Here is a 25593-nt window from a genome sequence, read left to right on the forward strand (position 1 = left end):
AAAATCCCTGCCCCCTCTGAATTGACATTGTAGCAGAGAGAGACAGACAATGAACCAACAAGGAAAGTAGATGGTAGGTCATAAGGTGATGAGTGCTATGTAGAAATATAAAGAAAATGGGGGTAGAGTGTGTTATGGATTAAATTGTGTCTTTTCCCCCACCCCCTGAAATTCATAGGTTGAAGCCCTAGCCCCCAGCACCTAAGAATGTGATTTTATTGGGAGATAGGGCCTTTAAAGAGGTAATTAAGTTAGAATGAGGCCGTGAGAGTGAGTCCTAATCCAATCTGACTCATGTCTTTATAGGAAGAAGAGATTAGGACATGTAAAAAAAAATCAGGGATGGTCACACACAGAGAAAAGACCATGTGAGGACTGTGCAGGGGGAAGGTGTCCATCTGCGGGCCAAGGAGAGAGGCCTCAGAAGAAACCAAACCCGCCAACACCTTGATCTTGGACTTCCAGCCTCCACACTATGAGAAAATTAATTTTGGTTGTTTAACAGTCTGTGGTATCTTGTTATGACAGCCCTAGCGAACTAATATGGAACACTTCTTTTAAACAGGATTGTAAAGGATGGTTTTGCTGGACTTAAATTTAGGCAGAAAACTGAATGAGGTGAGGAAGACAGCAATGTAACATCTGGGGAAAATCAGTGCAGACAGACGGAACATCAAACCCAAAAGCCTTGATGCAGGAGCCTGCTTGACTTGTTAAAGGATAGCAAGGAGACCTGTGTGGCTCCTTGATAGGGGATGGGGTAGATGAGGTTGGAACTATAGCACGGTCAAGGCCTCACAGGCCATTGTAAGGCTCTTGGCTTTTACTTTAGGGCAATGGAATTGGGAAGCCATTGCAGGTTTAAGTTATAAAAGTTTCACGTTGGCTACTATGTTAGGAAACAGACTATAGGGGTCAGAGATGGAAGTGGGGAGACCAGTTAGGAGGGTATTTTAATCATCCCTATAAGAGGGAAGGCTTGGAGTAGGGTAATAGCAATCGAAGTTGTAAGACATGGTCAAATTTGTGAAATTTGTGAAAGTAGAGCTAACAGGATTTGCTGATAGATTGGTTGTGATATTTGAGAGAGAGAAAAAAGTCAAGGGTAACTTCAACATTTTTGACCTAAGAAGTTAGAAGGATGGAGTCCCTGGTTACTGAGATGGGACAGACTGTAGGAGGAGCAAATTTGGAAGGATCCGGAATTTTGTTTTGGACACGTGGAGATGTTTAGTGGGCAGTTAGATATTTAAAACTAGAGGTCAGAGAGAGGTCCAGGCAAGAGATATTAATTTGGGAGTCTTCAGTATACAGATAGCATTTAAAGCCAAGAGTCTTGATGAAATCTCTAAACAAGTAAGTGTGGACAGAGAAAAGGGGAGGTCAAAGGACTGACCCTGTTTCAAGGTAGAAGGAAATGAGAAAATAAGCAGCAATGGGACTGAGAAAGAAAGACCAATATGATAGAAGGAAAACTAGGAGAGAGTGTTGCCTTGGAAGACAAGTGAAAGAGATGTTTTCTGGAAAAGGACTAATCTGTGTCAAGTAAGGTAAGGACTGAAAAAACACCATTAGATTTAACAATTTGGGGGTCATTGGTGACCTTGATCAAAGCAGTTTGTGTGGATGGTGAGGTCAAAGTTGAATAGGTTTAAGAGGAAATGACAAAAGAGAAATGAGAGATGGTGATTTGACAGCCCTTGCAAGCAGTGATGCTGTAACAGGAAAAGGGAAATGGAACAGTATGATATTGATATGGATTCAGGAGAAAATTTTGTTACTTTTTAATTGCGGGGGGGGGTGGGGGGAATAATGGCATGTGTGTATGTTGTTGAGAATGATCCAGTAAAGAAGGAAAATTTGATGATACAGGAGTGAGTGAGAACAATTACTGAAGTCCTTGAGTGAGAAGGGATGGGATCCAGAGCACATGTGACCAGGTTGGAATTAGACGGGAGAACAGAGAAGAGAAGGAAGAATATCTGGATGCAGATGAAGGTGGATTTTACATGTGGTAGAAAAGCAAGTAGAAGGTCTCTTCATTGCTTCTATTTTCTTAGTGTAAAAGGAATCAAGGTCTGCAACAGAAAACTAGGATGAAGGAGGACATCTTGGAGGTTTGAGGAGAGAGAAGGGGGAGGTGTAAAATAGTCACATAGGCAAAAGGAAAGGGAATGGACCAGAGAAACGTAATGGAATTGCCAGGCCATATTTAAGGGCTCTCTTGAGACTAGGGAACATAAATTCATGAGAGCAGCCAACATAGTTGATTGTTTTGCTCCAGCCTCATTCCACTGTGTGGGTATAGGTGGGGTGTAGGAAAACTTGGAATTAACCTAGAACTGGGCTTTGCTAGGTAATTGCAAAAATAGGACAAAGTGACAAAGGACCTAAGTATGTATAACAATTAGCCATGGCACCCAAATTGGGCAAAGGTGAAAGTGAGAGTGTGAGGGATGTGGAGATGGTGAAAAGAGGGCAAGATCAATTGATTGAAGGTCCCGGTGATGTCAAAGAATTGAGGGAGTGAGCTGGAAAGACAGGAGATGTTGGTCTGAGCTTGAATTCAAGATTATGGGCAAGCAATTCTTGATACTGACAAAGTTTGAGGTATGGCCTGAGGAATGATTGTTGATATAGGGAGGAGAATATTATCTCTGCATAAGAGAAGGTCAAAACTGCAATACTGCAAAGATCATTTACTTCACTGTGCAACCACAAAGACTATGCCCAGAGTAGCATGGAAATAGTGAGTGTAAGCCAGGAATTAAATCTTTAAGAAATGAAGGAGAGTGGTCTTAGGAGGCTATAAGCTAATGACATGAGTTCCAAAACCAGGGGGGTTTAGGGAAGAGAGAGCGATAATGATCTGGAAGTATCTATGAGAAGCAAAGGGGATACTTCTTCCACCTCCAGCTGCCAATATTGCATATAGGCTGTATCACAAGATTTTCTGTAACTCCAGCACCTCCTAGGTAAGAGGCCTGGGCTGGATAGTGAGCATGAAGTTTTTCCTCAGTCTGCACTTTGGAAGATTATACTGGGCACATTCAGAAACATGTGGTTGGCCACTGGGCAGTTATTTCTTAAACTATAGATGATCCATTATCATTTAAGCCATCAGCAAACTTCTGTAATTCTGCTGTTTGGCCCTACTAGTCTGATTCCTAGTCTAAATTCCTAGTCTGTGTTTTTGTTGTTTTGTTTTGTTTGTTTTTGTTTAGAGGGGTTGGTAAGGTGAAGGGCCTGACAGTCAATTAGTCCAATTCCTCTGAGACCATCTTAGGATATTTCAAAATAGGGGTGCTGTCTTGGAACAAGGTCTCTCTCAAATAAAGGGACCCTTGAAGTATCTGGAATATCCAGGCACCCCCATAGGAATCTGCTGATTTCCTGGAGCTGCTTTGTTCTGGAGGTCTAGAGCCACTGGATGTAGTTGGGACTGGCCCACAGTTGCTTTATGCCACCACTTTGCTTGCTGTGTATGTCACAAGGACACCATCAAAGTGACACAGTCTCTCTAGGCAAACATGCTGCTTTGCACTTGACACTCCTAGCTTTTAGAGTTAGTTTCTCAGTATGGGCAGCTTTGATTTCCAGGAGTGTACTCATCTTAGCCAGCAAGGAGGAAAATAGTATCGGAGTAAGTGATGATGCCATCTTTCATGTGGCTGGTAAGCTATCCCCTAAAGACATTTCCAAGAGAGACATTCCAAAAATGTTTTGAACAATCATTTGAATACAGTATAGAATCCCAGGGTTACTTCTTTGAAGGACAACTCCAATTTGAATAAATAAATTCTGGTACTTAAAAAAATATATCAGTCCCATTGCTTTCTAGTCAGTTTTCAATCCTTTAATTCTTTAGAAAAATTTTAACTGATCAAAGGAAAGAGCCCTGCCTAGTGACAGTTGCTATTCACCATTATGAGATAACAGGCAGGACCTGTGGCTGAGACAGAAAATACTTCTGACTTGGTAGATTTAGGATCAAACTCAACACTGTTCGGCCTCCAATTTAGCCAACATTCAATTCAAATATTTGAGACTTTTGAACATGCTAAAGCAGAAACACAGTGAGGAATCAAAGGATGAACTATTCCTGGTTAGGAGGACCAGCATTTTAAATGTTTGTGTACTGTGCTTTATGTCTAAGTGCAGGGTGATAATGAGATGGCTCTTCAAGAAAGCAGGAAGTCTTTCTATTTGGAAAGCCACAAGGAATGATGAACAACTTGACCTTGAGCGCCTATGCTTGCCATGGAGAAATTTTAAATGAAAAATATAAAAAGAAGTGAAAAACAGAAAGCTCCTTGAAAGTACATTTTATATCTTTTTTTTTTTATTACATAGTGTTACACAGGCAGATAAACCTATGTGATACCTTGGTTCCTATGGGAAAATCCAGTTGATTGGCATACCTTTTCCAAACACAAAAACCTCCTGTAAGAATACATTAAGGGTGGCACTTTCCTACTTTCCTTTGGCCAAGTAGCATGAATTTATAGGAAAGGGTATCATGGATGTGCTTGGAATAGGCCAAACTAACTAGGGCCCAAGTGGATGGAAACTTTGTGATGATTTCATTAGTACTCACACAAACCTATTGAGCTTACAACAGAGAAACTAAAATAGCTATGGGTGGTGGGGGTGAGGTAGGAGGTAAAATGCAAGAGTCATTCTCAGGTCAACACATCCCATTCTCTGTGCTTTCATACCCTAATGTGGGAAGGTACCAGAGGAGAGGATATTGGTTCTCAAGAGAATCTGAGCAAGATAATATATGGCCCGATTGAAGGAGCAGTCTCAACCGAAATTTCCCTACCCCTGAACCACTATTGTCCCTCTACCTGACACTGCCCAAAGGGATATCTGCACATTAAATTTCTCTTAACATTTTTCATCTCGAGTCTTCCCCTTCACTATACTTTAAGATGATTCATTATGTGCCCAGAAATATGAAAGACATGGTATATAAAGAAAGTGTTAGCACTGAGTTTCTGATCTTGTACCTTACAGTTTAGTCAGTGAGATAAAACTTAAACCCATTAAACATGGTCAGTCCCTCACAATCCAACAAAAATAGTTTTGCTTTGTATGACACATTCACTCAAAAAATGTGTCATAGGGCTTCCCTGGTGGCGCAGTGGTTAGGAATCCGCCTGCCAATGCAGGGGACATGGGTTCGAACCCTGCTCTGGGAAGATCCCACATGCCACGGAGCAACTAAGCCTGTGTACCACAACTACTGAGCCCGCGTGCCACAACTACTGAAGCCTGCATGGCTAGAGCTTGTGCTCTGCAACAAGAGACGCCACCGCAATAAGAAGCCCACACACCGCAACGAAGAGTAACCCCCGCTCGCCTCAACTAGAGAAAGCCCACGTGCGGCAATGAAGACCCAACACAGCCAAAAATTAAAAAAAACAAAATAAATAAACTTATTAAAACAAACAAAAGAAATGTGTCATAGAGGGGTTTTTAACTGAATGAAGTTAAATATCCAATCCCTTTTGCGCTCCTTTGCTTTATACTTCTTCATTTGTCCATTCATTCAGCAAATATTCATTGACACTTGTTATGAGAAACGCACTATGCTGGGCACAGGGAAAACCTTGGTAGACATGATAACGTATTACGGATTTAATACCTATCAATAACAACCCCTGAGAAAACATGATTCATTGTGATGCATTCTAAACAAATGATTTTTTTCACTTGGTTATTATCTTCACTTTCCCTTCCTGAGGTGACTTTTCTTTCTTTTTTTTTTTTTTAACATCTTTGTTGGAGTATAATTGCTTTACAATGGTGTGTTAGTTTCTGCTTTATAACAAAGTGAATCAGCTATACGTATACATATATCCCCATATCTCCTCCCTCTTGCGTCTCCCTGCCACCGTCCCTATCCCACCCCTCTAGGTGGTCACAAAGCACCGAGCTGATCTCCCTGTGCTATGTGGCTGCTTCCCACTAGCTATCTATTTTACATTTGGTAGTGTATATATGTCAACGCTACTCTCTCACTTCGTCCCAGCTTACCCTCCCCCAACCCTGACCCATGTCCCCAAGTCCATTCTCTACGTCTGCGTCTTTATTCCTGTCCTGCCCCTAGGTTCTTCAGAACCTTTTTTTTTTTTATATATATTCCATATATATGTGTTAGCATACGGTATTTGTTTTTCTCTTTCTGACTTACTTCACTCTGTATGACAAACTCTAGGTCCATCCACCTCACTACAAATAACTCAATTTCATTTCTTTTTATGGCTGAGTAATATTCCATTGTATATCTATGCTACATCTTCTTTATCCATTCATCTGTCGATGGACACTTAGGTTGCTTCCATGTCCTGGCTACTGTAAATAGAGCTGCAATGAACATTGTGGTATATGACTCTTTTTGAATTATGGTTTTCTCAGTGTATATGCCCAGTAGTGGGATTGCTGGGTTGTATGGTAGTTCTATTTTTAGTTTTTTAAGGAACCTCCATACTGTTCTCCATAGTGGCTCTATCAATTTACATTCCCACCAACAGTGCAAGAGGGTTCCCTTTTCTCCACACCCTCACCAGCGTTTATTGTTTATAGATTTTTTGATGATGGCCATTCTGACTGGTGTGAGGTGATACCTCATTGTAGTTTTGATTTGCATTTCTGTAATGATTAGTGATGTTGAGCATCCTTTCATGTGTTTGTTGGCAATCTGTATATCTTCCTTGGAGAAATGTCTATTTAGGTCTTCTGCCCATTTTTGGATTGGGTTGTTTGTTTTTTGATATTGAGCTGCTTGTAAATTTTGGAGATTAATCCTTTGTCAGTTGCTTCATTTGCAAATATTTTCTCCCATTCTGAGGGTTGTCTTTTCATCTTGTTTATGTTTTCCTTTGCTGTGCAAAAGCTTTTAAGTTTCATTAGGTTCCATTTGTTTATTTTTGTTTTTATTTCCATTTCTCTAGGAGGTGGATCAAAAAGGATCTTGCTGTGATTTATGTCATAGAGTGTTCTGTCTATGTTTTCCTCTAAGAGTTTTATAGTGTCTGGCCTTACATTTAGGCCTTTAATCCATTTTGAGTTTATTTTTGTGTATGGTGTTAGGGAGTGTTCTAATTTCATTCCTTTACAGGTAGCTGTTCAGTTTTCCCAGCACCACTTATTGAAGAGGCTATCTTTTCTCCATTGTATATTCTTGCCTCCTTTATCAAAAATAAGGTGACTGTATGTGTGTGGGTTTATCTCTGGGCTTTCTATCCTGTTCCATTGATCTATATTTCTGTTTTTGTGCCAGTACCATACTGTCTTGATTACTGTAGCATAGTCTGAAGTTCGGGAGCCCAATTCCTCCAGCTCTGTTTTTCTTTCTCAAGATTGCTTTGGCTATTTGGGGTCTTTTGTGTTTCCATACAAATTGTGAAATTTTTTGTTCTAGTTCTGTGAAAAATGCCATTGGTAGTTTGATAGGGATTGCACTGAATCTGTAGATTGCTTTGGGTAGTATAGTCATTTTCACAATGTTGATTCTTCCAATCCAAGAACATGGTATATCTCTCCATCTGTTTATATCATCTTGAATTTATTTCATCAGTGTCTTACAGTTTACTGCATACAGGTCTTTTGTCTCCTTAGGTAGGTTTATTCCTAGATATTTTTTTCCTTTTGTTGCAGTGGTAAATGGGAGTGTGTCCTTAATTTCTCTTTCAGATTTTTCATCATTAGTGTATAGGAATGCAAGAGATTTCTGTGCATTAATTTTGTATCCTGCTACTTTACCAAATTCATTGATTTGCTCTAGTAGTTTTCTGGTAGCATCTTGAGGATTTTCTATGTATAGTATCATGTCATCTGCAAACAGTGACAGCTTTACTTCTTTTCCAATTTGGATTCCTTTTATTTCTTTTTCTTCTCTGATTGCTGTGGCTAAAACTTCCAAAACTATGTTGAATAATAGCGGTGAGAGTGGGCAACCTTGTCTTGTTCCTGATCTTAGAGGAAATGATTTCAGTTTTTCACCATTGAGAACGATGTTGGCTGTGGGTTTGTCATATATGGCCTTTATTATGTTAAGTTCCCTGTATGCCTACTTTCTGGAGGGTTTTTATCATAAATGGGTGTTGAATTTTGTTGAAAGCTTTTTCTGCATCTATTGAGATGATCATATGGTTTTTCTCCTTCAATTTGTTAATATGGTTTATCACATTGATTGATTTGCATATATTGAAGAATCCTTGCATTCCTGGGATAAACCCCACTTGATCATGGTGTATGATCCTTTTAATGTGCTGTTGGATTCTGTTTGCTAGTATTCTGTTGAGGATCTTTGCATCTATGTTCATCAGTGATATTGGCCTGTAGTTCTCTTTCTTTGTGACATCTTTGTCTGGTTTTGATATCAGGGTGATGGTGGCCTTGTAGAATGAGTTTGGGAGTGTTCCTCCCTCTGCTATATTTTGGAAGAGTTTGAGAAGGATAGGTGTTAGCTCTTCTCTAAATGTTTGATAGAATTCGCCTGTGAAGCCATCTGGTCCTGGGCTTTTGTTTGTTGGAAGATTTTTAATCACAGTCTCAATTTCAGTGCTTGTGGTTGGTCTGTTTATATTTTCTATTTCTTCCTGGTTCAGTCTCAGAAGGTTGTGCTTTTCTAAGAATTTGTCCATTTCTTCCAGGTTGTCCATTTTATTGGCATATAGTTGCTTGTAGTAATCTCTCATGATCCTTTGTATTTCTGCAGTGTCAGTTGCTACTTCTCCTTTTTCATTTCTAATTCTATTGATTTGAGTCTTCTCCCTTTTTTTCTTGATAAGTCTGGCTAATGGTTTATCAATTTTGTTTATCTTCTCAAAGAACCAGCTTTTGGTTTTATTGATCTTTGCTATTGTTTCCTTCATTCCTCTTTCATTTATTTCTGATCTGATCTTTATGATTTCTTTCCTTCTGCTAATTTTGGGGGTTTTTTGTTCTTCTTTCTCTAATTGCTTTAGGTGTAAGGTTAGGTTGTTTATTTGAGATGTTTCTTGTTTCTTGAGGTAGGATTGTATTGCTATAAACTTCCCTCTTAGAACTGCTTTTGCTGCAGCCCATAGGTTTTGGTTCATCGTGTTTTCATTGTCATTTGTTTCTAGGTATTTTTTGATTTCCTCTTTGATTTCTGCAGTGATCTCTTGGTTATTTAGTAGTGTATTGTTTAGCCTCCATGTGTTTGTATTTTTTACAGATTTTTTTCCTGTAATTGATATCCAGTCTCATAGCATTGTGGTTGGAAAAGATACTTGATATGATTTTGATTTTCTTAAATTTACCAAGGCTTGATTTGTGACCCAAGATATGATCTATCCTGGAGAATGTTCCATGAGCACTTGAGAAGAAAGTGTATTCTGTTGTTTTGTATGGAAAGTCCTATAAATACCAATTAAGTCCATCTTGTTTAAGTATCATTTAAAGCTTGTGTTTCCTTATTTATTTTCATTTTGGATGATCTGTCCATTGGTGAAAGTGGGGTGTTAAAGTCCCCTACTATGATTCTGTTACTGTCAATTTCCCCTTTTATGGCTGTTAGCATGTGTCTTATGTACTGAGGTGCTCCTGTGTTGGGTGCATAAATATTTATAATTGTCATATCTTCTTGGATTGATCCCTTGATCATTATGTAGTGTCCTTTGTCTCTTGTAATAGTCTTTATTTTAAAGTCTATTTTGTCTGATATGAGAATTGCTACTCCAGCTTTCTTTTGATTTCCATTTGCAAGGAATATCTTTTTCCACCCCCTCACTTTCAGGCTGTATGTGTCCCTAGGTCTGAAGTGGGTCTCTTGTAGATAGCATATATATGGGTCTTGTTTTTGTGTCCATTCAGTCAGTCTATGTCTTTTGGTTGGAGCATTTAATACATTTACATTTAAGGTAGTTATCGATATGTATGTTCCTATTATCATTTTCTTAATTGTTTTGGGTTTGTTATTGTAGGTCTTTTCCTTCTCCTGTGTTTCCTGCCTAGAGAAGTTCCTTTAGCATTTGTTGTAAAGCTGGTTTGGTGGTGCTGAATTCTCTTAGCTTTTGTTTCTCTGTAAAGGTTTAGATTTCTCCTTTGAATCTGAATGAGATCCTTGCTCGGTAGAGTAACCTTGGTTGTAGGTCTTTCCCTTTCATCACTTTAAATTTGTCCTGCCACTCCCTTCTGGCTTGCAGAGTTTCCACTGAAAGATCAGCTGTTAACCTTATGGGGATTCCCTTGTATGTTGTCATTTTTCCCTTGTTGCTTTTAATATTTTCTCTTTGTATTTAATTTTTGATAGTTTAATTAATATGTGTCTTGGTGTGTTTCTCCTTGGATTTATCCTGTATGGGACTCTCTGAGCTTCCTGGACTTGATTGACTATTTCCTTTCCCATATGAGGGAAGTTTTCAACTATAATCTCTTCAAATATTTTCTCATTCCCTTTCTTTTTCTCTTTCTTCTGGGACCCCTATAATTTGAATGTTGGTGCATTTAATACTGTCCCAGAGGTCTCTGAGACTGTCCTCAATTGTTTACATTTTTTCTTTATTCTGCTCTGTGGTAGTTATTTCCACTATTTTATCTTCCAGGTCACTTATCCATTCTTCTTCTGCCTCAGTTATTCTGCTATTGATTCCTTCTAGAGAATTTTTGATTTCATTTATTGTGTTGTTCATCATTGTTTGTTTGCTCTTTAGTTCTTCTAGGTCCTTGTTAAATATTTCTTGTATTTTCTCCATTCTATTTCCAAGATTTTGGATCATCTTTACTAATATTACTCTGAACTCTTTTTCAGGTAGACTGCCTATTTCCTCTTCATTTGTTTGTTGTGGTGGGTTTTTACCTTGCTCCTTCATCTGCTGTGTGTTTCTCTGTCTTCTCATTTTGCTTAATTTACTGTGTTTAGGGTCTCCTTTTCACAGGCTGAAGGTTTGTAGTTCCTGTTGTTTTTGGTGTCTGCCCCCAGTGGGTAAGTTCGGTTCAGTGGGTTGTGTAGGCTTCCTGGTGGAGGGGACTGGTGCCTGTGTTCTGGTGGATGAGGCTGGATCTTGTCTTTCTGGTGGGCAGGATCGCGTCTGGTGGTGTGTTTTGGGGTGTCTGTGACCTTATTATGATTTTAGGAAGCCTCTCTGCTAATGGGTGGGGTTGTGTTCCTGTCTTGCTAGTTGTTTGGCATGGGGTGTCCAGCACTGTAGCTTGCTGGTCGTTGAGTGGAGCTGGGTCTTAGCATTGAGATGGAGATCTCTGGGAGAGCTTTTGCCATTTGATATTACATGGAGCCAGGAGGTCTCTGGTGGACCAAGTCCTGAACTCGGCTCTCCCACTGAGGTGACTTTTCAATCCTACTATAAAAGTACTGAAAGTATTTTGGTAGAGTGAAGTACAAAAAAACCCAAGTTTGTGATGTAAAGGAATAAATGAAATCGGAATTCTCTTCTGCTCCTAGAAATATGAGGACTCTCTGCCTGTTCTGGGGGTTCCTGTTCTTTTGGAAGCCCTCAGCTGGTCTTTAGCAGCAATGGTGACATAAAGGAAAATTACATTCTGATGCAGAATTCAGCCCCTTCATCTTTCTCCTGTCTCTACAGCATGAAGCTAGGGGCCCATAGAGGATCTAATATCAAAAGGAAGAGGGTAATACCACTACATGGAGAAAAAAAATAATTACCAAATTTCCTGAATAGTACACAGCTTTTAAAAAAAGAAGAAGCTGAGCGCTTTGATAGCTTGGCCCTTGGTCTGCCCATGAATGCCTTAAGGATTATATCATCAGACTGACTCCAGCAGCCCGTGCTATTGTTTCAGAAGGAGGAAACAGCGAAGAAGGGGTGGGAGGAAGAAAAGGGGATGGCTGGGAGCAGGGCTGAACCTTGGGGAGGGGAGAGTTCGATTTTGAAAGTGCAGTTATCAGATGTTAATGGTAGTGAGGCTAGAAAGACAAATTGAACAATTTCTCAGCGTCTGTGGGAAAGAGGTTTCTCGAGGCCATTTCTCCTTTTCTTGGGGGATTAACGTAAACGTTTGGATTCAATAACTTTTCTACCACAGATGACATTAGCTCAGCAGAGAGAGAAAGCGACCTAAAGTTGCCCAGAAATGCTGTTGCTGAAAACCATCACCTGGTGGCAGTCTTGTGACTTAAATTTCCTCTGCCTCACTCTAGTACGGATTTTACTAATTTTTCCCCTCGACGTGCTCAGATTCTTTATCCGAGGTTGAGGAGTGAGAAAAAAGAGCAATGAGGGAGACAGCTTAGGAACTGAGCATTCCACCCTCCTCAGACAGGAGGTAATTCCACGAGAATGTGCAGAAGAGTCACAACAGTTTTCCTTTGGTTCCTTGAAATGGAAAGGCCTCAGAAGCTGAGGACACGGCGGGGCGGGGGCGCAGACATCGGGTCCTGGGATGCTAACGACCTCAGCGCGGACGGCGAGGGCGAAAGACCCGGGATTCGGGGCATTTCCCGAGACCCCCCACCCCCACCCCAGAGCCCGCACCTGCGCCCCTGCCCCGCCTCGCCGGGCTAGCCCCTCGGGTTCCGAGACCCCCGGCTCCCGCCCACAACTGCGCGGGGACTCGTTAGCAAAGGGAGGAGCGGGGCGCGGACCCTGCGAGGTGCTCGCGGACTCCAACCGTGGAAACACCGGCTCCGGCCCCCAGGCCTGCCCTGAAGTTGAGCTGCGGCCACAGAAGTCAGAAGTTACCATTCACAAGCGAGTGCGCTCCTGGGTTCGCTCCGGGGGCGTTTCTCGGCCCGAACTGGCCATCCGCAGCCGGCCCCCCGGGACGCAGAGCCGGCCCAGGTCGCCCGCCTCCCGCCAGGGCCGGGCCGGGGGCCGCAGGCGGCGGGGCGAGATCCAGGCTCACCGGCCGCACCCTTCGCAGTTGGGGCACAAAACTGTCTGCAACCTTCGTGCTGTGCGCGACGCAAGGGGGTTAATGTCTTAGCATCAAGAGCCCCTAAGACCTTCCTGCGCCAGAGGGTAAAGCCCGTGAAAGGGAAGCGGAGCGCGGCCTCCCGCGGGCCGCGGGCCAGCGCCTGGGCCTGGGGGGCTTGTCCCTCTGTGTGCAGGGGCTGGGGCGGCCCGAGAGCCGGCTGAGCACGAGCGCAGTCGGCCGTGCGGGCCGCGAGAGTGTGAAATAAAAGCCCAGGGCAACGAGCCCGAAACAAAGCCAGACTCCCGCTCCACAAAACCGCGGCGGGGATTCGGGGTTTATGAGCGAGGACTTCCTCCAGGCTTTACCTCCTTCCCCCGCGGGCCCACCGTGCAGTAGAAGGGGGCACGTTTCCTGAGGGACAAAATGTCAGGCCGGGAACTCGGAGCAAATGGGCTCCGCGAGCGCTGGGGCCTCGGCTTTCACCACGAGCCCGCTCCGAGGCCCCCTCCGGCCCAGGCCCCATGCCGGGCCTCGCGGCGCCAACTGGCCGGTCGGGGCCCCCCCGCCGGCTCCACGGAATTCACCGCGTGGGCCCATTTCTCTGGAAGTTGTGCCCTCCGGGGCAGACCCTTGTTGGGAAAGAGGGAGAGGCAGTCTCTTTTCAAAATCGGGGGTGGGGGGGGTGGGGGGGGGTGAAAGCTCCAAACGGCATTCTTTTTTTCTCCTGATGAAGACGGAGAAGAGGGCAATTCCTGGTTAAGGTAGATTAGGAGCTGCAGCCCTCCCCATCTCTAGCTCCTAGAAATAAGGCGGGGGTGCCTTTTTGCCCCCTCGCGAACTGCCGTACACGCCCTCGCTGCCCGCTCGCTTGGGGGGTGGGAGGGGATCGGTGCGCGGCGGGGCTGGGTGGGGGGCGCTAGGAAACCTCCCGAGGGGTCACAGGGCGCCGGGGCGCCCGGATCCAAGTTCCTCGAGGTCCCTGCGCGTGTGAAACCCGGGGTAGCGTCCGGTACAAGTGGCCCGCGGGACCGAGAGGCTCAGTGGGATGCAGACCAGGCTTCCTAGAGGGTCCTGGTCGGGAGCTCGGTGCGGGCCGCTCCCCCCTCCCCTTTTTCCTTTTTTTTTTCCCCCCGAGCTCCGCGCTGCGGCTTCCCTCCTGGAACAAAGGCAGGCGCAGCAGCCTGGCCTGCGTCTGAATATCGCAGATACGCCGGAGTCGAGGAAGCCTCCACTCTCCCCCGCGACGGGGAGAAAGCACAGAGCAGCTAAGGGCACCGCCCGCTTCCTGCGCCGAGCGGCCGGGGCTGGACTCTTCCCGCCTGGCTCCGGCGCCGGTGGAAGTCCGGGCCCGCAGGCAGCCTCGCTGCCTCTCCCAACTGGCCCACACCACTGCCCCTGAACGCGGGCCGGGGAGGGAAGCTCGTGGCCAGGACTCCTGGGTGGTAGCCGCCCGGCTCGGTCATTTAGCGATCCGACGTCGCAGGGGTGTGCGCGTGTCTCACCTGTACAGGTGCAGTGGAAGTGATTGTGCGCGTTTAATTCCGAGTCTACATTTCCAAAATCTAGATGGCAAAATAAGAGCGATGTTCAGAAAAGGAAAAGCCGTTTATTTCACTTGTTTAGGGTGAAAGTGAAAATGTTTTCAGCTTGATGGGGCTGGATGTTTTTCTCCGTTGTCTGCTTCACTAGACATAGGTAAGGCCAATGGACATTTAGGGAGGTCGTGTGCAGTTTACACTGTCCTCCGAATCCGTAAAAGGAAAAGCTCGGTTCACAGTACCCTCACCTCCCTACCTTCGCTTTGGGGGAATCGTACCCGCCTCGGCCGTTGGTGCGGCGTATGCTTGAACGCAGCAGCATCTGGACGAGTTCCCGTGGCGTACGGTTCCCACCCCCGCCTTTGACCCCAGTCCCTCCAGCAGCATTATTTTCTACTGCGGCTTGTGGCCAGCTTTTCTATTTTGGGTTCATCTTACCTTCCTCTCCACCCCTTTGTCACACTCTTCCCCAGTGGGACCCCCACCCCCGAAAAAAGGCACTTGTAGACAGAATCCGTACACTGGTATCTCTCTGCTTGGCTTGGATCATAGAATTCAAAGTCACAGCCTAGGAATATGCTTGTACGTGCAAATACCTACGCCAAGGCTGCTGAGCCTCATTCACCAGCTCCGTTAGATATACTCAGAGGGTCTGAGCATTGATACCAAGGAGTGTAAATCTGATTTTTACCGACTATGCCATGAAGTCACGAGCCACTGGCGCATTTATTGCTGCCCTTTCAGGATAGTGTTTGCTGGGCTGGTCACACACCGATAAAGCAGATAAGGTGATAAGAACTTATGGAAAAGATTGTTAAAAAGCTAAGTGATATTTTGAGCCTACTTGTAGAGTTTCTGAATTTGGGAAGTAGGGAAAACTGAAGGCACTCTTCTCCCATTTTGCTTTTTTTGTAGGTATGATTATACACTGTGTAAATGAATTTGTATAGTAATGTGTGTATTTGTGTATACATGTGTTTGGGTGTGTGAGCGTGCTATTGAAGTGTGCACCTGTGGAAATTACCCTAAATCAGTCTCTCCTTCTTTTCAATGGCATATGCATTGAAAAGAATTTCTTTGGTTGCAGGGTTTGTGATTCCCAAGCCCCTTAGACCGCTCCTCGCTGCTCCTCGAAGGGGAACAGGCTTTAGGAATGGAAAGCATTATTTAAAAGGTGTTTAGCATACTCTGCTTCTCAGCATTTCCCCCCAAGGTAGTAGGACTGGAAGTTGGAGCTCCCCCGCTTCCACAACTGCACAGGAGGAAAAGTGTGAACTCCGAGGGTGCCAGCAGACTGGTTACCACCTCTGGCACTGACCCAAAGTGTGTGTGTCCTGGAGTCTGAGAGCCCCATCACTCTGATTGTTGAGCTGAAACTCTCACAAACCTTCCGTGAAGCCAGATCAGAGTTTGCTGGATGAATTTGTACTCAGACACACACGCATTTTTACAAAGGAGAGCATAGTAAAATGCCCTGCACACTGTAGACATTCAATGATATTTTTGCTGAGTGAATGAATGAACTCGTGAATAATTATTCTTTTCAAGTTAAGGTTTTGCTTTTTTTTTTAACTAAATGAGCTTGTATATGTGTATGTAGTACATATGTGACAAAGAATTGTGTCACGTATCCCAGAATGTAGGATAACTTTTTTTGGTATTTGCCTCTTTTCCCTTCCAGTTCTCCTGAGCAGTCCCCTTCCCCGTGTCCCTGCCTGAGGCGCAGGTCTCTGCAACCAGTTGGTAAACGTATCCGACCCCCACCAAAGCCTGTCAGTCAACCAGTAAAATCAAATGCATTACTTTGGCCACATCCTTACTTCCCTTACAGGTCACACTCATGTTTCTATAAAGGTTCTTTGACTGATTTCACCCCGCACACACCCACATTCCTTTATACCCTCTCTAGGTGGTATACTGCTTGGGTTTCACAGGCCTGCAGACAGACCGGTCGTCCCTGTTAACCCACCCAGGCTCAGTCGGCATTTTAACAGACTGGCTGAAGTTCTCAGGAAAGCTTGGGGTCTTCATTTGGGAGAGGATTGTCAGTTCCAGTAAGGGTAGAAAAAAGCCACTGTTCCCAATCTGGCTGGGGCTAGTCTAATGTTCTGGGTTTGTTTTACAAAAACATGTATTTCATCACAATGGTGTGTGACTCCAGCTATTACAAACCTGGTACCTCGGAGAAGAGAGTCCAGTGGGTCCCACCCTTGCCCTCTGGTAGACCCCGAGTTCTCATCCCTCTGAGGGAGTCAGAGGATCCTCTTCTGTGCCCCAGCCAGCCTGCTACCACCTAGAGGGTGTGGATACCCTCTTCTTCCCACTGCCCCTAGACCCCTTCAGAGGGATAGCAGGCTGGAAGGAGCAGCCAACCGGTGCCCTAGTCACCACAGGGGAGGCAAGGAGCTAATTTCTGACCCCGCTGAGCAGAAATAGTCTGCCCCAGCCTGAAAGACCCAGGAAAACAAGGACAAAGACTCTTTCCATTCCCTTTCCCCTTCCTCACCTCCCACCTCTCTCCTCATACTCCCCCTAGCCTTTGGGAGTCCAGGAGGTCCTTGAAGGGAGCTGTTTCTAAAGGCTTTGCCCCCAGGGCAGCTGCCTGCTTCTTCAGGAAGGAGTGGGGGACAGGGGCAGGAAAGGAGTATTATTAAAGCTCCTCTAAAGCCAAACTGCCAGAGAAACTGTGGCAGCTCTTTGGGACAACCTGGAATGTTTCAGACCCACTCCCAGCCCCTCAGGAGCGACAGTATCCCTTCTTTAAATGAGATGACAGCAATCAGGGCTCAGCGGAGTGGAGGAAGAGGGGCGCTATAGAAGTGGAGGGGAGTCTAACTTGTTTCTATCCTGAACAGCTAGAAAAATGTCAGACTGAGGTTGCATCTGGAGCAGCTCTGTGGTGAATAGGTTCCAGGAACAGGCCTGACCCAGAGCACAGTTCTCTCAATGAGGCCTTGGATTTGGGGCAGGACACTTGTGATCTCTCCTTTCCTCACGTGTCTGCCCCACCCACATCAGAGACTAAGGCCCAAGGGGAGTTTGCTATTTGCTAGCACTTTACAGTTTATAAAGAATGAGAGTGGTGACAACCCAAAGGCTAGTCAGGGACCTCTGCAGCCTGCTGCCTGCCGCCTTCTTGAAGTTCTCCAGGGGCTGCTTTCTGAACCGCCTTTAAAAATCGAAACCAAACCCCAACTCAACAGTGTTGAATCAGCTGCTCACTCTACCTGACCTGCCCCCATGTGATCTACAGCCGTGATCGCTAACGGTCACCTAGGGACAAATTAAGGAATTGAAAATGCTGAGCTTGAGAAGCCAAATTCCTTACACTATCTGGGGTCGTTAATCACCCAGCAGAAACCAGCCCCGGCAAGCAGGAAAAGTAGCTAGAGGGACAGAAAGACAGTGTGGGTCTGGGCGCTGGTGTTCAAGGGGCTCAGGTGGCGGGATTCAAACGTAGACGTGCACGCATGTCGGATGTGCTGGGAATGGGCGCCCCAGTTGACGCGTCTCGGGAAAACCGTAACGCTCTTTTAGGCTGCCCCAATCATCCTAATTTTACAAATGGGAAATGTGGACTTGGTAATCTAGAGACTTGTGCAAGGTTAGGTCACGACTCATCGGTCCAATGAGCTGGGTCTGCGCCCACACGCGGCTGTTTCCTGAGAGAAGGCTGACGATGTTTTCCCCGGTGTGGTGAGAAGAGTAGAAGATTTGCGTTCGGAGAGTCCCTCTTAGGAATCCACCTCCAAAGGTGGGGTGGGGTTAAGGGTAGTGCACGCTGAGGGAAGGCGTGTGCCAGGAAAAGTGGGACTCGAGACTGGAAGAGATAGGAGAGCATGTGTTCTGATGGTGGAGAGTGTAACTTCTCTGCAGGAAAGGAAGGGGAAGCTTCACCACCCGCCACCCTCCGGGGTGGGAGTGGTTACAAGTTCAGTATCTGGAAAGCCTGGCGCTCGAAATCGGCTATTGGGCACCGTGTCTTGCAAGCAACAAGCGCCCTGGCTCTCCCAGAAGCCCGGCGCTGCCTGACTCTGGCCCCTTGCCCACCCGGAGCCCAGGAGGCCAAGCCTGGACGCCCCGTTCTTCCCGGGCCTCGACGCCGGGTGTTCAGCTCCCCGACTGCAGCGTGGGGAAGCACTGAGGTGCTGCGGGCTTCCCTCCTCGCGGGGCCCGGGGTGGTGGAGGGCTCGTGTCACACAGCCCAGCAGGCAGGCTCCGGGCACTGGGCTCCTCCAGGGCCAGCCCAGGCCCGCTCTCCTCCTTAACCTCTCAGTTATCCACTCTCCTGTGTGGCCCCATAATTATAGGGACAATGTGTTTAGTAAAGCTCTTCAGACAATGGAAAGTTCCGAGGTTTCCTGGGCGTTGTGTTCCGGAGGCGGGGCCGGGGCCCGCTGACGGCGGTTTCCCCAGCCCTGTCCCCCCCCCCTTCTCTGCCCCCCTTAGACACGGGGCAGCAGAAAGAGGCGGCCAGCCTACTCCTGCCCTTCGGCCGGACGAGCCACGGCTGCCGCGCCGCCACCTCTGCACCTGCCTGGCTGAGGTGAGATGCCCGGCGCGAGGTCAGGGCGGTGCGCACAGGCCCGCGCAGAGCTGCTCAAGTCGCCGGGGGCGATGACTTCGAGTGACGGGCGGGAGAAGGGAGTGCGAGGCGGGTGGAATCACCCCCAAGGGAGCGGGAAGAACAAGAATTTTTATGTGACCTGGTAACGGGTCCTAACTTTGCCACTCAGGAGCCTAGAAAAAGTCAACGAAGTTTTAGGGACCTTGGTTTCCTCAGCGAGAAATGAGAATAACACCGTGTTGCCCACCCACCCGGGGCGGGGGGTGACGGTTCTCTTTTCTGAGATGCGGTCCCTCGGGCGGCTGGGGAGACACGGAACCCAGAGCTGGAGAGAGCAGGCGCTCTCTGGGCTGTTTGAACCCTTCCTGCCTTGGCACGAAAATCTGAAATTTAAAACATCAGAGATGGCCGTGCAGGAACAACGGAAGTCAAGTGCAATCGAGGTGATATTGCACTCTTGGTCTTTCCAGGAAAGGGGAGACTTTGGCGGTTTGGGAGAAGCCGAGTCTCCCGGCCTGCCCCCAGGGCCCGCCCCAAAGGACGCAGGGAGCCCAGTGGGCACGTGGCTGTGCCCCTACGCTTCTTGCTTGGGAACCAGGTCCCGCAGACGCGAGAGAATAAACCCTCTGCCGCTTGGCTGCACAATAACCGTGCAGCAAAAGCGGAGAGACGGTCGGCCCCTCCCTGGGACTCAGCCCAACCCGGATTCAGCTTCCTTGGCCGCCCAAACTCCCAAGCCCTGGGGACCCGCGGTGCACCCCGCGCGCCTTGCGGCGCGGGCACCCGGGCCACACTTCCGAGCCTTCCGCGTAGCGGGCGCCAACCCCACGCTTCGCTTAGGGAAAGCGCTTGAGGGCCCGAGGGAGCTCCAGTCGAATCGACCAGGCCTGCGTAGTCTCCCAGTTGGTCTGTCACAAAGAAACAAATCCACAGTCAAGATCCTCGCTACTCTCTGCCCGGAGAGCCTGGGATTGACCCGGGTACCCCGAATAATCCGAATCCTATCCTAGTTCACTCCAGTCCTTCCGGCAGAGCAGAGGCGACCTGCAGCCAGAGCGCAGAGGAGGTAGCTACTTGAGTAGGGACAAGGCGATTTGGTGGTGTCTCCGCGGTTTACTCGGATATTTGGTGACCGGACGTCCTGTCGGTGATTAGCCACCCTCGCCCTCCCGCTCATCACACCCCCACGTGCTGTTCGGAGTCAGTGTCTTGGCAGGAGCCTCAGGGCTCTGATTCTAGCGCGGGCGTGGAGATGGTCAAGGAGGGGTTTCTCCGCGTGCCCAGGACCAGCTTACCCGATACCCCGCTGGGCACCCCTCAAAGTTGAAGGGGCAGAGAATTTCAAGTACACTGGTCAAAATTCACTGTTGAGAACACTTTGAAGTTGGGTATCTGTGACTGCGCCACTCTCCCTCCCCCAACTCCCCGCTCGGCCAGATGCACCAGAAAGCGGTGCTTTGATCTTGCAAAGCAGCAATTTATATTTCTTTAAATTTTTTTTCTGTTAAAAGATGATTGGACCCGGGAGAAAATAATGTAATTCCGCGGGCGCAGGGCTGAGGAGAGTCTTTCTGGGCCGGGCCAGGGCTGGGCCCGAGGCGCCAGGCACACATCTGTTCGCTCGGCTTTGCAGCGCATTCCTCTCCGCCAGAGTTTCTTCTTCCCCTCCTCGGCGGACCGGTCCCTGTGACTCACCCCAGGCGGGCAGCTGGGCTTTATTTGTCTTCGACCTAGAGATGCTGAGAGAGAAGCTGCGTGTGTGTGTGGGATGGGGGGGGGGGGGCAGGGAGGTGCTGTCGGAAAAGCTAAGACGGAGGCTCCACTTAGGTGACTTGAATTGGGAGGGAGGGGAGGAGGAGCTCAGAGAGAAAAAAGCACCTCCTGCCTTCCAGGGGAGAGCTCGGTGCCCGCTGCCCTCCACTCTCTTCCCTGCCAGGAAAGGAGTGCGGGCAGCTGCAGACTCAGTGGGTGGAGGGCCAATACCGATCCGTTCCCATAGGTCTTTCCCGCCATGGGGATTTACTGAAATAAAACCGACACGCTACCTTTCCCGGCATTTTGCCTAATAACTTCAAACTGGATTAAGATTCGGGAGAATATTCAACTACTGAAAGCGCCAATCAAACGCCGCGGCGGGCTTCCCACCAACTCCCCCCATCCTCACACGCAGCTGGAGAGCCCTCCCTCCTCTGGGCAGACCTGGCCAAACTCCCGAAGCTCTAGTGTCTGCCTGGGGTCTCATTGCATGGGGTCCTCAGCCCTTTCTCCCCATAACTGCGCTCTCTGTACTCTACCTGAAATCTCTTCCCTCTCTCTGGTCCCAGGAGACTCTCTATCCGGTACTTGAGGAAGAGGTGTGTGTGTGTTTTTTTTGGGGGGGGGGGGGTCACCCTGCCCTTCAATCTGCAAGCTGGTCCTGCTAGCTTCCCTCTCTCTGGTCCAGGTTCTCTGCAGGCGTCTGGTTTAAGAACCCTTACCTGTGGGCTTCAAAACCTAGGCCACCAGGGCTCTGCAGTGCATGGCGTGCTTGCTGGAAAGACTGATTTTCCAGGCCCCTTCCCTAATTCTCTGCCCCAACTCACCCCAAATCCTACCTTGTGAAGATGGGTCAGGGTGCAGGACCCTGATTTTATGCCCAGACCACTACTGGGGCTAGGTTTTCAGAAGCTGAAGCAGTCCTAGCCTCTTTCTTTCCGTTTTTTCTTTCCCTTTGCTTTCTTTTTCCTTTTCTTTCCTTTTGTTATTTTTCCTTTCCTTTCTCTTTTTCTTCTTTAAGTTTTTATCTTTTCCTTCTATCCTTCCTTTCCCTCTCATGTTTCTCTGGCTTTTACTTTATCCAGCCTCTCTGTCTTAAAAGCCCCAGTCCATGTTTTTCAGGCTCTAAGGAGGCCAACGGCCCACTGGGACTGCTACACCCAGATAGAGCCTGCAGGGGGTTGGCATGAGAAACTGGGAGCACGACAGAAGCTAACCATCTGGAGGGCTCAGGAGAGGGGCCTGCTGGGTCCTCCTTGTACACACCTTTCCTCTCACTTGCTTGACCAACACTCCCACTCACCCACCTTTCTGCCCACAGTCTTCCCCACAAGATACATGGGAGCTCAGCTTCCAGTTATCATGTAAAAGTTCAGGGAAAATAGATGGAAAGACGGCTAGGAGTTTTCCCAGGCAGGTAGGAGAGTGGCCAGGCCAGCTTGTTGGGTGGAAAAATGCTTCTGTGGCATCGAGGGAAACTCCCTGCTGGGTGGGACATGGGTAAAGATTACTGGTGAGGGCAGGAGGGAGGTTAAGGAACAGGGAGAGCTCAAGCCTTGTGTCATACGCACACCAAAGAAACCAGCACAACACTCCATTGCCTGCACAGGAGTTTTAAAGCAGTGTTTGCTCAGAGCAAGTTCGCCAGCGAGACTGGATTTGCCATCAGGGGGAGAGAAAAAAAAAATAGCCCAAGAAGAGAGGCCGCCAACATTCCACCGAGAAACTGAAATTGGGAAAAGGGGAGAAGGAGGAGGGAAGGTCTTCTTGCGTTTCACCCACTTCCCTCTCTCTGGGTCCCGCAGGAAATGGTCGGCTGGGTCTTCCTAGGGACTGTCTTCCCCCACAGCTCCCTTAGCACCTGCAGCCCCAGTTCCCCAGGCCAGCCTTATGCTGGGAGTGGGAGGGAGGACCTAGGCCTGCAGCCTGGACGAGGCGAGGTGGCTGAAGCCACAGGCACTGAAAAATATGACCCAACTCAGTTTGAGCCACCTGGGAGCTCGAGGTCACAAGGGACTTCCGGGGCACCACTGCTGATGTGAGGACTCGTGGGGAGTTGGTGTCTCCTGCCCAGCACGGGCAGCCCTCCTTGGGCACCGAAGACCTCTGCTTTACTCCCCTCTCTCGCCAAATTAAGCCTAAAGCTTTCTCTCCCAAACTGAGGTTTTTCTTGGGAACTCTGGAGTTCTGGCCCCAAGAGCCTAGGAGGTTTCCCTCTCTGTCCCCGCTTCCCTGACAAATCTGATTTCTGAGTCCTCAGTTATTCTGAGGAATAAATGACTGATACCAATCAGTGCTCAAGCCACAAGACCTGTTCCTTATCTGCATTTCATCTGGATCTGAGCCTTAGAAATAACGACTACAATATACGGAGGACCTCGATCACCTCGGAGTTGAGCCCTGTGAATGTGTGTATGGCAGACGGCAGGACGGAGGGAAATTCAGTTTGGAGACATTTGAGGGACCACCATAGGGAGCAGAATTTCTCTAGTGACCATGGAGTTCTGGAGATGGCTCCCACGCTGGATTAACACACCCTGTGCTCACCCAGTCTGAGGGCACAGCCGGTCTGCATGGCACTGGCTACCGTCCACGATGGATGGCGTGGACAGGTTCCACTGGAGAAAGACAGACGCTTGGAACTGAGTTGGGGGCTCCAAGGTTGCCTCCTAATCGCTCAGTTACCAGCCCAGAAGTGGGTGGAGGATCGGCAGTCTAGAGACTACTTGGGCGGGCGGGCGGGCGGGAGGAGGGGGGCAGCGCAGGCAGGAAACCATTAAGGAGTAGGTGGTTGGGGGCTTGAACCAAAAAAGGGTTGGAGCCAGGAAAACCAACACTTTAGTAAAGCAGCCCAGACTGATTTGGGAGGCGCCGGGAGAGCTGGCCCGGGGCTGGTAAGTCTTCCCCGGCAAAGGCCGGCTTGAGGCTGGTACCGTGGAGCCACCGGAGCCTAACCTGAGTTTGGCAGCTTGACCTTAGTTGACTGAGCCCTGCTAGGGGCGACAGCTTTCCGGTTCTGGTCAGCACCAGGCGCGCCTCCTGCCCTTTTACCTCCTTGCTGGAAAGGATGCTGCTCTCTAGTCAGGAAGGCCTCCTATTTGTATTTTAAATGAGAGTATATATATATTTTTTGACCAGTAAAAGACAATTCCATCAAAGTCCCTTTCTTGAACCTACCCCCACCCCCGAGTCGCAGGAAGAGGGAACCTAGGTGCACAAGTTGTATTTATGTGTGTTTGCACCTAGAAAGGCTTGGGGGTATAGGGATTAAGAATTCTAGCTCTAGAGTTAGATTACCTGCACTACAGGCTGTGAAACCCCTGCCAAGTTACATAACCCCTCCATACCTCAGTTTTCTGATCTGTAAAATGGGACTGATAACACTATTCTTGGTTCATAGAGCTTGAAATGGGTAGAATGAGTTAGTGCATGTAAAACACTTAGCACAGGGCCTGGCACAGAGTGAAAGGGTCAATAAATATTAGCTCTTCATAAGCGGTGCAGACCAGAAAGAGAGGACGTACAGAATGAGACATGGTGGCAAGAGAGGAAGGCTGCAACACTTCTTATTTTTTCTCTCTGCTTTTCCTGGGAGCAGGGGCCTATGGATGGTATTGCCTTCTGCTGTTTTATTGAGCTCGGTCAAAAGTTCTCTTTTCCAGTGATGGCAGCCAAGGAGAGCAATACTGGGAGCAGGTGTCAGTGGTGCAGTTCCAGCCCACCCTAGTGCCTCTGGCCTTTGCCCCTTAGAAACCTCAAACCTCCTGCGCCCCTGGTGCTGCAGACACCATTGAGAATTAGGAGAATGTGGATTCATGGATTGTTCTGTCCTGGGAATGCTTTCATTTACCTGAATTTGTTGACTGTCCTGTGAGGTCCTTGGAAAGCATGTGAGGTTAAGTGAATATTTTTCCTCATTAGGGATAGACAACTTTCCTCACCCCTGGCTGTCTGGAGTAGGCGGCTGTGGGCCACAATGCCTCCTGCAGTTGTTTGAATGCAGCCAGCAGTGGGACTGCCCCCGCCCCGCCCCACCTCTTCCCCAGCGGCAGGCCCTGGAACTCTGGCCATGTCTGGCTCTCTACAGACACCCAACGTGTGTCTTTGTTCCCAAAGACCTTTCGAGTTATTTCAAAAAGCATATAGTTTGTTTAGTTATAAAACAATATACATAATTGGTTTTATAGTATAAGTATGTATTATATGGTTTTGTATTATATATAATATGATGCATATAATATATACCATATGTATAATATGGCATATAATATATGCATATCAAATGGGTTTTTAAAATATGTAAAAAACAATTTTGAAGGCTCATTTGTCTAAACAATAGGGTTTTCCTCATTGGTAATCTCCCTACCCCTGCAAGTTTTGGGGTCACCAGGGACTCAATGCATATAACCTAGGAGTTCCAGATTCTCTTCTACCCCCTGTGGTTTGGTTTTGTCCAAGAAGGGTCAATGAGGTGGCCTATGAATTATGGACCAAAACTAAGGAAAAGCCTCTCATGATCTAGCTAATGCCTTTCACCAGCTCCTCCTTCTGCACTCTGAGGACAGAGGCAAGCAGCCCTCTGGACACCCCAGCTACCCCGACCTCCATACACCCGAGAATCTAATTCCCCAGCCCCTCCTCGTAGCTTCGCAGTCAGATAACTGTTTTCCACTCTTCCTTGTATGACGGACAATTCTTTCTCCCCTTGTGGAGAGGGAGAAATTGATCTGTAAGGAGGCTGAAAAATCTACTTTTCCGCATTTTTGGGTGATGGCTCAGGGCCCCCCAGCTGGCTCACGAAGTTCTATCGAGGACATTTTGCTCCTGGGTGGCCGATTTTTATTAGTAAAACGTGAGATCCAA

Source organism: Balaenoptera physalus (genome assembly GCF_965194825.1).
Source record: "Balaenoptera physalus genome assembly, chromosome: 1".
Taxonomy (NCBI): domain Eukaryota; kingdom Metazoa; phylum Chordata; class Mammalia; order Artiodactyla; family Balaenopteridae; genus Balaenoptera; species Balaenoptera physalus.